Raw genomic sequence first — 12430 nt, forward strand, 5'->3', positions numbered from 1 at the left:
AGGTCGCGCAGGAGCAGTTAAAGCACAGACTGGACCCTCATGGCCTGGGTCACATCCTGGCTTTACCTTTACTAACTGTCATCGCTTTGTGTCTCAGTCTCTTCACCTGGAAAGTTAGGACGATACTAGTACCTACTTCATAAGCTAGAAAAGCTTCTGGTAGTGTTGGTACATGGTCAGCTCCACTGTGTATCCGATAATTAAGATGGAGCAGGAAGGGCAGGCAGAAGCCACGTTGAGTGGGGCTTTGACTTGGGACTTTATATTCGGAAGGCACCAGAGCATTAACAAAGGGGGAGAGATGAAGGGGAGGAGGAGGCTTGGCTTGGATCCAGCCTCACTCCTCCTACCCATGAACACTCAGAGGGCTTTCTGCTGGCACCCTGCCTGCCTGTCCCCCTCCCTGACCTGTGGTGCCCCCCGTGGCCCTGTGGCATCAATCATGTATAGTGGGACTGTAGGGGCTGGGGCCACACCCACCCCACTCACTGGGGAAGCTGTGACCCAATTTATTGCCAAAGGACATGCCCCAAGGGAGTCCAGGGCACCTGAGCAGGGTGAGCATCCAAGCCCTGGCTGGCCTTACAGGATGGTGGGATGGGACAAGAGTATGTGTTGAGTGGGGGGATGGAGGGGTTATAAAGTCACTTGCATGCACTGGAGATAAAATTGGATGTAGGATGCTGTCGGCTCGGGCACATCCTGGCTGAGACACCTTCCCACTATCGCTCAGCTTCCTGGTGACCAAAAGGGATATGAAATAGTAGCCCTTCAAAAGTGGTGCAGATTAAATGACATCTGGTGTTCAGTCAGCCAGGCTGGAGGTAGCACGGTGTGTGTGTGTGGAGACTGAAGTCAGTGCCATAGTACCAAGGCAGAAAGGTCAGGATGGTCCATGGCTGGAAAGGTGGGCAGGGGTCATGTCACAGAGGTTTCCGTCACTGAGAATGGCTTCTGTGATGAGGGTAAAGGGGAGCCTTGGGAGGTTTAAGCAGGGGTAAAAAGGTCAGGTTTGCTTTGATCCCAGATCCTGGTCACTGTTCAGATAAGTGACTGAGGCGGGGGGACCAGATCGGTGGGGGCCTGTTTTGAGAGTCCAGATGAGGTTCTAAACATAGAATATTTAGGGAAAAGAGGCAAGCTACTGATTGTGTCTGTATGGTGTAAGGGAGATGGAGAGTTGAGGGGTCTAGAACTCCAGGCCAGGCCTGGAGGCCACAATCCAGGACCACTTTTGGGATCAGAGGTGAGTGGCCCTGGGAAGGGAATGGGCTTGCAAGGAGGCATGAAAACCCACAGAGAGAGGGGTGGGCAGGGGATGGAGCCCAAGAAAGGAGCCAGAGAAAGACTGGTTAGAGAAGGGGAGAGGAGGGAAACTGCAAGGAGAGGTTAGTGAGGGCCGGAGTGCCAAGACTGAAGTGTCCTGGGGTCCACAGCTGGGATGGCCAAGAGAGGTGGAGGCAGGACCAAGGGTGCATTTGGAGCTGGTGTGGACCACCCTTCCCAGAGTGTGTGCTTGGGTGGCAGCTGGAGGATGAGGCAGACCTGAAGATTTTATTTATTTTATTATTTTTTTTAAGCCTACAACACCTGGTCTTCCTAGGTGGTCTCCCATCCAAGTACTAACCAGGCCCAACCCTGCTTAGCTTCCGAGATCAGACAAGATTGGGCTTGTTCAGGGTGGCATGGCCATAGACAGACCTGAAGATTTTAGAGGAGGACTTAAAGCCATGTGGAAGAGAGGACGTAACTGGTAAGTGTAATGGAAAGGCAGGGCACTGATCTGAGACTGAGAGGTAGCACTTCCACCTCCAGGATGACCAGTGTGGGGAAGGGGCAGGTGAGGAAGATCAGGCCTGCAGGCCTCAGCAAAGCAGGAGGTAAGGGGTCTGCTCTCCAGGGAGATGGGCAGGTAGAGCAGGGGCCTGAGGAGAGGTGCGAAGCTCAGAGTCACGCCTGTGGAACGTGAAAGGGAAGGAAGGAGCCTATGTGAGACAGGAGCCATAAATCTTGGTGGCCCCTTTCCCATGGTGGAGGGGTTGGGAGTGGTTCTGGGAAATGCCTGTGTCAACTGCATAAAAAAGTAATACCTGGTCCCCTTCTTCCTCTTGGATCCCTGGTCAGACTCCAGTACGGAAAGGGTGGGAAGCTTCAAGGTCCTCTCTGATCCCAGACCCTGCAGGCTCCCTCCCCTCAAGTGGGAATCACGGTGATCACAACTCCAAGTTTACCCTTTACCAGCACCTCCCAATGCTCACGAGAGGGGTTGTCTAGTTTGGCCCCACCATTGTCAATCACCAGGGTCTGTTACCTGCTGGACTGAACTCCTTCCTTGTCAGATCTACTTCTGTGTTCTAGCTCAGTGCGAGGGTCACACTCAATAAGCAGGCTCTCAATACTTTTAACGAAAGGGCAAAGGGGATACCTTCATTTGGCTGCCTCTGCTGCCCCTTGCTGGCTAATACTTGTTGGTGCAGAATAATATTAAGCATTAACACTTGCACGCTGTTTCTCAAACTTTTTGGTCTCAGGACCCTTTTTCACACCCAACAATTATTGAAGACCTCAGAGAACTCCAGTTCAATTGGTTTATATCAGTATTTACAGTATTAGAAAATAAAATGGAGACACTTAAAAATACTTAAGTAATTTAACAATAACAATCTTATTAAATGTTAAGATATTTTCATGAAAAATATATTTTGCAAAACAAAAAGGTTACTGAGAAGAGTGGCATTGTTTTATGTTTTTACAAATTTCTTTAATGCTTGGCTTAATGGAAGACAGCTGGATTCTCATACCTGCTTCTGCATTCAAACAGATGCAATATATTGTTTTGGTTGAAGTTTATGAAGTAAAATACAGGTTTATATTGATATGTAGTTAGAAAGGGAGGGGTATTTTAATGGTCTTTTTAAAGAATTGTAGCTATTCTTCTTTGATACTAACCCAAACTCAAAACCCAAATTTCTTGAAGGTTAGTTGCTATTAGAATCTGAAAACACATCAGTGACATTTTCTTTCTCAGTTACATTAAAATCCAAAGACACATTGCACTTTGAATATGTCTTTTACCCTTGCATGATTTTGTAACAGTATGCATTGGCCATCTGTGGGAAAAAAATGGTTCACCAAGTTATGCAGTCTTTCAAATATTGATCAGTTTCAGTATATAACATTTAAAAAATCAAATTTGTTAATGTCACCACCAATCTCATCAGAAAAGTTAAGTAAGGCATGTAGCATTTTATTGCACTTCACAGATGTTGTGTTTTTCACAAATTGAAGGTAAGACCCTCCACCAACAAAGATTACAACCTGTTGAAAGCTCAGATCCTGTTCAACATTTTTTAACAATACAGTACTTTTTCATTAAGGTGTGTACATTGTTTTTGTAGACATAATGCTATTGCACACTTAATTGCCTACAGAATAGTGTAAACATAACTTTTATATGCACTGGGAAACCAAAAAATTTATTTGACTTTATTGCAATATTCACTTTATTGTGGTGGTCTGGAAAAATTTATTTGACTTTATTGCAATATTTACTTTATTGCAGTGGTCTGGAACTGAATCCACAATGTCTCCTAGGTATTTCTGTATTGGGAAGCTGTCAAGCCCACAGTGGGGAACAGAAGTTTTCCAAAATTTGAATTTTCACTAAAAGCTTGAATTTTATCATTAGCAACAAATACTGTCAGTTTGCGTTGAAATGACAGACTTATTTTATTCATTTTTGAGAAAATGTTTGCCAGACACTCAAGTCTGTATAATCATAATTTATCTGTCAATATTTCCTTTAAGTAAAAATGGTGTTCCATGAAAAGAGTGGCCAGTTTGGCTCATAATTCAAACAATTCTCATACAGAATATTAAAAAGATGTGCATTTAAGAATAACATATAGTAAATTAAATACATTTTATTGCTTCATCAATGACTTTCTTGAGTGAAATTGGCAGTGTTTTACTGAGAGGGCATGGCAGTGAAGAATACAATCACTTCTAGTACAGCTTGCGGCAGGGGGGCACCAGCAGGTGTACTACCATTGCTCTTACACATTAGTGAAAGGGCCAGTGATGCCTAGTGTCATTATGACAAGAGTTTGGGCCTCACACCCCGACCTGAAAGGGTCTGGTGTCTGCTAAGGAGTGTGTATTATGTACTAGGCCATGTACTAGTTCCAAGCATTTTACTTTAAAAAAAAAAAAATTGTGGTAACAAATAACAAGTGCTGGCGAGGATGTGGAAAAAAGGGAACTCTTGTGCACTGTTGGTGGGACTGTAAATTAGAGCAGTCACTGTGGAAAACGGTATGGAGATTCCTCAAAAAAATTAAAAACAGAGCTGCCACATGATCCAGCAATTCTATTTCTGGCTATTTATCCAAAGAAAACAAAAACACTAATTTGAAAAGATATATGCATCCCTGTGTGATTGCACCATTACTAGTAATGGCCAAGATGTGGAAACAACCTAGATGTCCATAAATAGATAAAGATGTCCATGACTGGATAAAGACGATGTGGTGTATATATATGCAATAGAATATTATTCTACAACAAAAAAGAATGAAATCTTGCCATTTGCAACAGCATCGATGGACCTAGAGGGTATTATGCTAAGTGAAATAAGTCAAACAGAGAAAGACAAATACCATACGATCCCATTTCCATGTGGAATCTAAAAAAAAAAAATAAGATAAAATAAATGAATAAATAAAACAAAACAGAAACAGATCCATAGATATAGAGAACAAACTGATGGTTGCCAAAGGGGAGGGGATGGGAAGTGGGAATTAAAGAGACAAGAAAAGTGTTGGGTAGTTAAAGAAAAGATTATTGTACTTAGGGGATAGACTAGAATAGATGAAAGATATCAAATGTGTTACAAAGTTAATATTAATTCACATTCAAGCATAAGAATAAAAATGAAACTGGAAAACTTTAAATACTTATTAAAAATTACCTACAAAAACCAAACAAAATTAAAAAATAAAACTCTAAAAATATTGTGGTAAAATATACATAATATAAAAATTACATGTTCTCATTTTTAAGTGTGCAGTTCAGTGGCATCGAGTATATACACATTGTGCTACCATCACCACCATCTCTCACCAGAAAATTTTCATTTGTAAAACTGAAACTCGGTATCCATTAAACAATAACTCCCTATTTCTTCATCCAAGGGATGCAGGCAGGTCCTACCCATGACACGCCCCCATCCACCCCAGGCATCCACCCAAGGCAGGATTACTTGGCAGAACACAAGATGAGAGAAAATTCCTAACTTTGTGTTCTGTAATGGCAGATGGCTGTTATAATAAAAGCAGTGGTAAGGACACGCCCAGAGGAAAGTTTTGAGGAGGAAGGTGACATGGGCAGACATTGTGGGGACTTCACTGTGTGGAAGGCAGGAATTAGAAGGAGCAAGGACAGAGGCAGCAAGACAGTGAGGAGACAGGAACCACAATCTGGGAGGAACGGATGAAGGTTTGACTAATTTGGGAACGAAACAATGGGGGATGTGGAAGACAAGGTGGCTAGGACAACTTAGAGACACAGCACAGCTGCTGGAGGTCTGATTCCTTCTACCGTTGAGCTCCGGGTCCTGAATGTTCCAGAGGAGGCTTTGTAAGGAAGGGTCCTTCCTGGGACTACCTGTGCCAAATGAAAATTCAGGGTTCCATGTCCAAAAATTATTAAGAATTTCAAAATGGTGACAGAGCATTAAATCAAGAGTAGAGTCCCGGGCGGGCTTGGGCTGCCAGATATAGAAGGCGGAGGCGGGGGGCGGGGGTGTGTGGTGGTGGTGGTGGTGGAAAGGACACCCATTTAGAGTTGAATTTCAGATAAATAAATTTTTAGTATAAAAATGTCTGGTGCAATATTTGCAGTAAAAATCGTTTGTTGTTAGCCTGAAATTAAACTTTAATTGGGAGTCCTGGATTTTAACTGGCAACCCTACCAGGTGAGTCCTGATGTCTCTTACGCTACTTGGGGCTCCTAGGAGAAGGGTTCCCATACTTTAGCCTGCATCAGAATCACCTGGAAACAGATTGCTAGACCCCACCCATAAAGTTTCTGATTCACTGGTCTGGGGTGGGGCCCAAGAATTTTCATTTCTAACAAGTTCCAAAGTGGGGCTGATGCTGTAGGTCCTGGGGCCATATTCTGAGAACCATTATTCTAATGGGGTCCGTTATCCTAATGAAGTCTATAAATAGGACACAGAAAAGCGCAGTGATCCAAAATGACCACTAGAGGGCAGAAGTGCACACTAGTCAGGCCTCCGCCTGCGCCCACCGTCATGGGGCTAAGTTTACACCTTTGCTGAGTATTTGCTCAGTGCCTGACCAGGTCCCGGGCCCTGGCTATGACAAAAACATGAGTCAGACTCAATATCTGCCGTTGAGGAACGCATGATCTGGAGAGAGAGGCAGAGGGGTTATTTACATTTGGTGCCGAGGTGATGGGAGTGGGGTGCAGTGGGGTGGGGAGGCTGGGGGTAGTCAAGCAGGCTTCCTGGAGGAGCTTGTTTCTTGAATAACGAGTAAGAGTCACCCAGGTGGGGAAAAGAGGAAGAAGGGAATTCTGGGCCTAGGAATCCATAAGTGTAAGGGTACATAGGTGGGAAGTGTCAGGTATGCTCGAGGAGTAGTGCAGGGGCAGGGACAAGAATTTAGTGAATATCCTGGTGGCAAGGCTGGCAGGGGCTTGGCTGGATCCTGAGGGTCTCAAGGAGCCCAGGAAACTGTTAACTAGATGATGCGTTAGTATGATTCCCAGGCAACAGCGAGGAAGAGGAAAGACCAGAAGTAGGGAAGCCAGTGAGGGAACTGGTGTAATGGTCTCGGAAGAGATTATGAGACAAGGAAGAATGGCAACAGTGTCTCATTCATTCATTCATCCATTCATTGCACACTGAATGGAATAACTTCTCTGAATCAAGCTCTGGCTGGGTGCTGGGACTTGGTGGTGATCAAGACAGACAGTTCCTGGCCTTCTCAGAGGGCTTCCATTCTAACAGCAAAGGCCACCATCCAATACTCAATGGTAAGGCGAGTCAGCCAGTGATAGCTGAGGGACCAGTACAAGGGATGTTAAGGAAGACAAATGGCAGGGTCTGGGCAGTGGTAGGGAGTGGGAGACATCTCCCAGGAGAGCCCCTGACCTGGGCGTCCTGACCTAGAGAGCACAGATGCCTCATTCAGCCAGACCCTGGCACCCTCCCCACCACAGCCCAGAGCTAACAATATGGCCATTGAAGGCTGCTGCCACCGCTCGAGGTCCAACCTTTCCTGCCCCCATCCTCCCTCAGCCACATAATCTTGGCCTTTGACAGGGAAAAAAGAGCAGGATTATATGCAGGTACCAGGGGCCGGGCCCACTCCTCCACCAGAGCCAGTCTGGTTCTCAGCTCCAGGCAAGCACCCAGGCAGGCACCTTCTTCAAATATCCAGGGCTAAGCATGTGAAGGGTGGGCTAGTTAGAAGCAGAGGGATGAAGGAGATGACCTTAAATGCCAAGGGAATGCTCTGTAAGTGTTGTCCCAGTTGATGAGTACACTACATTCATCTACAGAGGTGGGACTGGCCCCATGGATGAAATTAATTAAAATCAAAGTAACTGGAGCATTACTTTCTAGGAGAGTGGCCTTGCTCTTCTGAGAACATGCCTAGTTCATTCTAGTCTTGGGGCCTTTACATATGCAGTTCCCTCTGCTTGGGGTGCTCACCTCTATTCCGAGGCCTTCACAGGATTGGCTTCTGTGGCCCCCATAGATGTCCATGTTCCAATCTCTGGATATGTTAACTTACATGGTAAAAGGGACTTTGCAGATGTTATTAAATTATGGGTCTAGAGATAAGGAGATTAACCTGGAGACCCAATGTCATCACAAGGTTTCTTACAAGAGGGAAGGAGTGAGGAGGGTTCAGAGTCAGAGAGGGATGTGCTGACAGGAGCAGAGATGAGAGAGAGGGGGAGATATGAAGATGCTACACTGCTGGCTTTCAAGACAGAGGAAAGGGCCATGAGTTAAGGAAAGCAGGTGACCTCTAGAAGCTGGAAAGGCCATAGAAACAGATTTGTCTCAAGAGCCTCCAGAAGGAATGCAGCCCTGCCAATGCGTCCCTGCCTGGGATGCCCTTCTTCGACTTGCCTCCTCTTAGGGCTGGGACTAGGGTGAGGTAAGTGAGGCATTCACCCCGGTGTGCCAGTTAAAACGGGGAGGCAATTATCAAACAAACAAAAAACAAACAAATAATTTTAGAAAGGGCATCAAAAACTTCAGTAGTTAAGAGAAATAACATTTTACATAACATTTTTTAAAATATCAAAGTCAATGCAGAAAAATCCACGATGAACAAAATATCAAACATTTTAAATCACTACTTTTTCTCTCTTTTGGCTTAGTCTCTAATATGGCTTGACACAGTACTGTTTTATTGACCTTGTCCACATGATGTGTGGGGTCCCTTCTTCAAAAATTATTCAGAATTTCAAAAGAGCAATGGCAGAATATTTAAGCAAGCCTAGAGCCCTGTGAAACTGCACAGGTTGTATACCCATGAAGTTAGCCTGAATCTTGTCTTTATTTAAAAATTTGATATTTTGTTCATCATGGATTTTTTGCAATAATTTTGACTTTAAAAAATATTGCATGAAAATATTAGTTATCATAATTACTGTGTTTTGGGGTGCTCCCATTCATTGTACACCTAAGGAGAGAGACTTGCTTTTCTTACCTTCCCCAGGTCTTCTCTGCTTGGTGTGAGCTCTCTCTCAACCATAGGCAGCCTCCTCCAGGAAGTCTTCCCTGCCCCATCCCTGAATGGAGTTAGGTAATTTTAGGCTCTGGAGCTCTCTTCCTCCTGTCCTCTGTCACACTCGAGCACCCTGTGTGAGCCCCATTTACTTAAGGTCAGGGAGTGGATTTGATTTGTTTCTATGTTTTCAGCACAGAGCCTGGCTCAGAACAGTTGCTTAGGAAACGTTGGTTTTGAAAATGAATGGCCCGCCCATGTTTGGATTTCTATGTCAACATGATGTCTTTGGGTCAAATCCTTCTGTCTCTAGAAAGTCACTGATAGAACCCCTATAGGGGTAACCCTTTAAAGAGGATACATCTCTGAAACTGCCTAGTTTCAGAACCAGCCGTGTGGTCACCAGGCCTGCTCATCCTCCACACCCCTCCCCTGGGATGCAGACCCACCTGCACTTCAGGTGGTAGGGCAGACCTCTGGCAGGATTTGCTGATGGGTCAGTGCTTTGAGTATGGATGGAGGCTGAGTGGCTGTACTGTCGGGACTTTGGTGTCAAGGCAGCCTCATCTCAGTGCCGTGCTGCCCTAGCCTGTGGCCTTTGACCAACCCACTGGCTCGCTGCACAAACCAGTCTTTCTGCCTTGTTCTGGGGACCAGGCTTTGTCCAGATTTGCAGCTGAGACCCTTTCTGCCACTCAGCCTACCCTTGTCAGTCTTCCAGGACCGAGATTCTGTGTCAGGGAGCTTGATGGCCCAGCTGGCTGCAGTGGCCAGAACTGCAGACCCCAAGCAGAAAAACCTGGCTTCAAATCCAGGCTCTATCATTCTTGGGCTGCTTGAGGCTCAGTTTCCTCATCTGCAAATGGAATTAAAATGCCTATCTCACAGCAGGTAGTTAACATAGAATTCAAGAACTTCCAGCACACAGCGGGCATCGATAAATGCTAGTTCCCTTTCTCTTATGTCTAGTTTGGGTGCTTAGACTGTCAGCTGTGCCCCTGGTGACCCCCTTCCCACTCCAGCCTCCAACATGAGTTCTTTTTCACAACTCTCTGTCCCAGCCAAATTAAGGCTCAGAGAGATCAGAGACTTGCCTGAAGTCACATACAGAGTCAGGAGCGGAGTACAGTCTGGAACCCAGGACCTGACTCTCAGTCTGGGCTCTGCTGGTGCCCAGCTCCTCCTTTCCCATTTCCCATCAGGCCTTGAAAATTCTGAGCCTGAGAGGGACAGCTGTGCGAGCAGCATCATCAGCTGGGGCCCCTCCTCCACCTCGTGCACACGCACAGGCAGAGGCACAGGGCTGAGGACTCTGCGTGCTTCCATGAAAGGCGTGTTTCCCTCCTGAGTCAGAGCAGATCCAGAGCAGACGGCTTTGGGGCCTGACTGGGCTGCAGTCCCAGACCTCCAGCCTGCCTCAGAGCAGGCCCCCCCTCCCTGCTGGAACCTCTGGGCAGCGGCCAGCACAGCTGCATCCCCTCAGCAGGGCTTGCAACGATAGGCCCACGTTGCATCAGCTCGGCCTGTCTCTGCACTGGCTCCTGCCCACCAACCAATGGGGCCTGGCCGAGTGTACAGATCCAGACTCTGCCCCACCCCACTGCCAAAGAATCACCACGCGGCAGACTGGTCCTCCCTCAGCATTCTCAGCCAGGGAGGCGGGGATAGAGGGTACCATTGCTCCATCAAATCCAAATTGGCCTTCCTCCCTCTGCTCCCGCCCCACTAGCAGCCCTGCCATCTCCACCTTGATTCTCCTTCCTGGAGGTGGCAGAGGTGCCCCCTCTACCTAGCACGGCCTGTTTCTCCTCAGCCTGTTCTTCTCACCCTCTGTACCTGCTCTTACCTACATCTTCCCTCCCATGGCAACTATTACTTTTTTTGTGCCATGACTCCTAAATTGTCCTCTCCAGCCTGGCCTTCTCTCAGTCAATGCCAGATCAGGGATGCTACAGCTTCCTGGTTATCCAATCTACATACAACGGAGCTCACCATCTTCCCTCAGGATCTTCATCTCAGGAGGAGGACCATTTGCCACTTGTTCACACAGGCCGGACACCCGAGAGTCCTCCGTCCTTCTCCTGAGCCCTCTCTAGCCTCATGGCCCCCGCCTGGGCCCAGGCACTAGCATCTCACTCTAGGTTATTGTGACGTTCTCCTCTCTGGCCTCCCTCTGATACTCTCCGTTTAGCAGGCAGAGAACTTTAAAAACATCGATGTGCCATTGTCACTTCCCTGCTAAACTGCCTTCAGGAGGAATCTCTGAGCCCTGGCCTTGGTTGGTCATCTTCTGTGGCTTTTCCCACACATACTCCTGCCTCCTTGCACAGTGACTTTGTCTCTGTTGGACTCCTGCTTGCCCACCCTGGCTGCTTTCCAAGAAATCCTACCAGGATCTAGCTTGTGTTAGCCTGAGGCCTAAGCCAGCCGGCCCGTGGTGGAAAATGCCACGCCTGGCCAGAGAGTCTGCAGCTCCAGCCTCCCCTCTTCCCCATTGCTGCAGTGGGGGGCACGAGCCCCAGGTCCCATCACCACCTGCACTTCCCTAGCCCCAGCCCACACATGGCTCAGGCCTGGCTTGACCTCCCACTGGGTGTTTCTTTTCTATTCACTTTATTGATTTTTAAAAACTGATTATAAAAGTGATATATGCTATTGAAAAAAAATTAGGGAAACAGGAGAAAATAGAGATAATGTCTATTTCCATTTCCAAAAATAAACAATATTAAACAATTTAAGGATATTTCCTTCTGAACTTTTTTTCTATGAATATTATATACATCTATCTATTTGTCTATCTATCTATCTATCTATCTATCTATCTATCTATCTATCTATATTTCTATTAATCACATTCATTGGGGGAAAAACAAATCCAAACAGCAGAAGTGTTTTTAAAGTTAAGTGGAAATCACCTAATAACAAGAGCTGACTCTTCGGTGAACATTCTTTTATACATCTGTGCTTCTGCACATGCAGTTTCCACAAACATGCTGTTTTATAAGCTACTCCACTTTCTATCCACCAGTCCATTGAGTTATCTTTCTGTGCTCAAGGGTTAAAATTGCTTCCTCCTTTATGATGGCTGCCAATAGTCTTTCTTGACATGGTCTCCAATTTTTGGCCCTGCCAATGAGGCTGTAACGGATATCCTTGTACATATATATCTATGCTCATATTTTCAAAAATCATTTTCTTAAGCTAAATTCCTAAAAAATGTTTTTTTCAAAAAGAACACAAATCATTTTAAATTTAAAAAAATGTGTGAATATTTAAGCATTCATACAGTCCAAAGTTTCATAAGGGGTGAAAAATAAGTCTCATTCCTCCCCCACTTCCCCTCTCATCCAGTCCTTCCCCTGCCAGCAAGGAATGTCACCAGTTTCTCACAGGCCAGCAGGGATCATTCTAGCAGATAAAGTGCTTCTTGCACTTCATCTCACTGGGGAAGCTGCCCTGGGCTGAAGCAGATTAGGGGTGGGGCAGGGGGTTAGAGCTCAGGGGTCCCTTTTCTGAGTGTCAGAGATGCTAAAACAGAGGGAACAGCCCTGTGGCTGAACTGAGCATCACTATTATTACAGTTGTTGGTGTCACCCGGGGGAGAGAAGAGCTGGGTGCTGGGCGAGGGGATGGGAGGAGAGGCAGCAGGGGAAGGGAAA

General features: G+C 46.2%; 1 pseudogene; it reads right to left on the minus strand.

Annotated features, from left to right (window-relative positions):
- Positions 1–1578: 1578 nt before the first annotated feature.
- LOC112474627 lies at positions 1579–1697 on the minus strand (annotated as a pseudogene).
- Between the last annotated feature and the right edge of the window lie 10733 nt (positions 1698–12430).

Source organism: Pteropus alecto, unplaced genomic scaffold (assembly GCF_000325575.1).
Source record: "Pteropus alecto unplaced genomic scaffold, ASM32557v1 scaffold7, whole genome shotgun sequence".
Classification (NCBI taxonomy): Eukaryota; Metazoa; Chordata; class Mammalia; order Chiroptera; family Pteropodidae; genus Pteropus; species Pteropus alecto.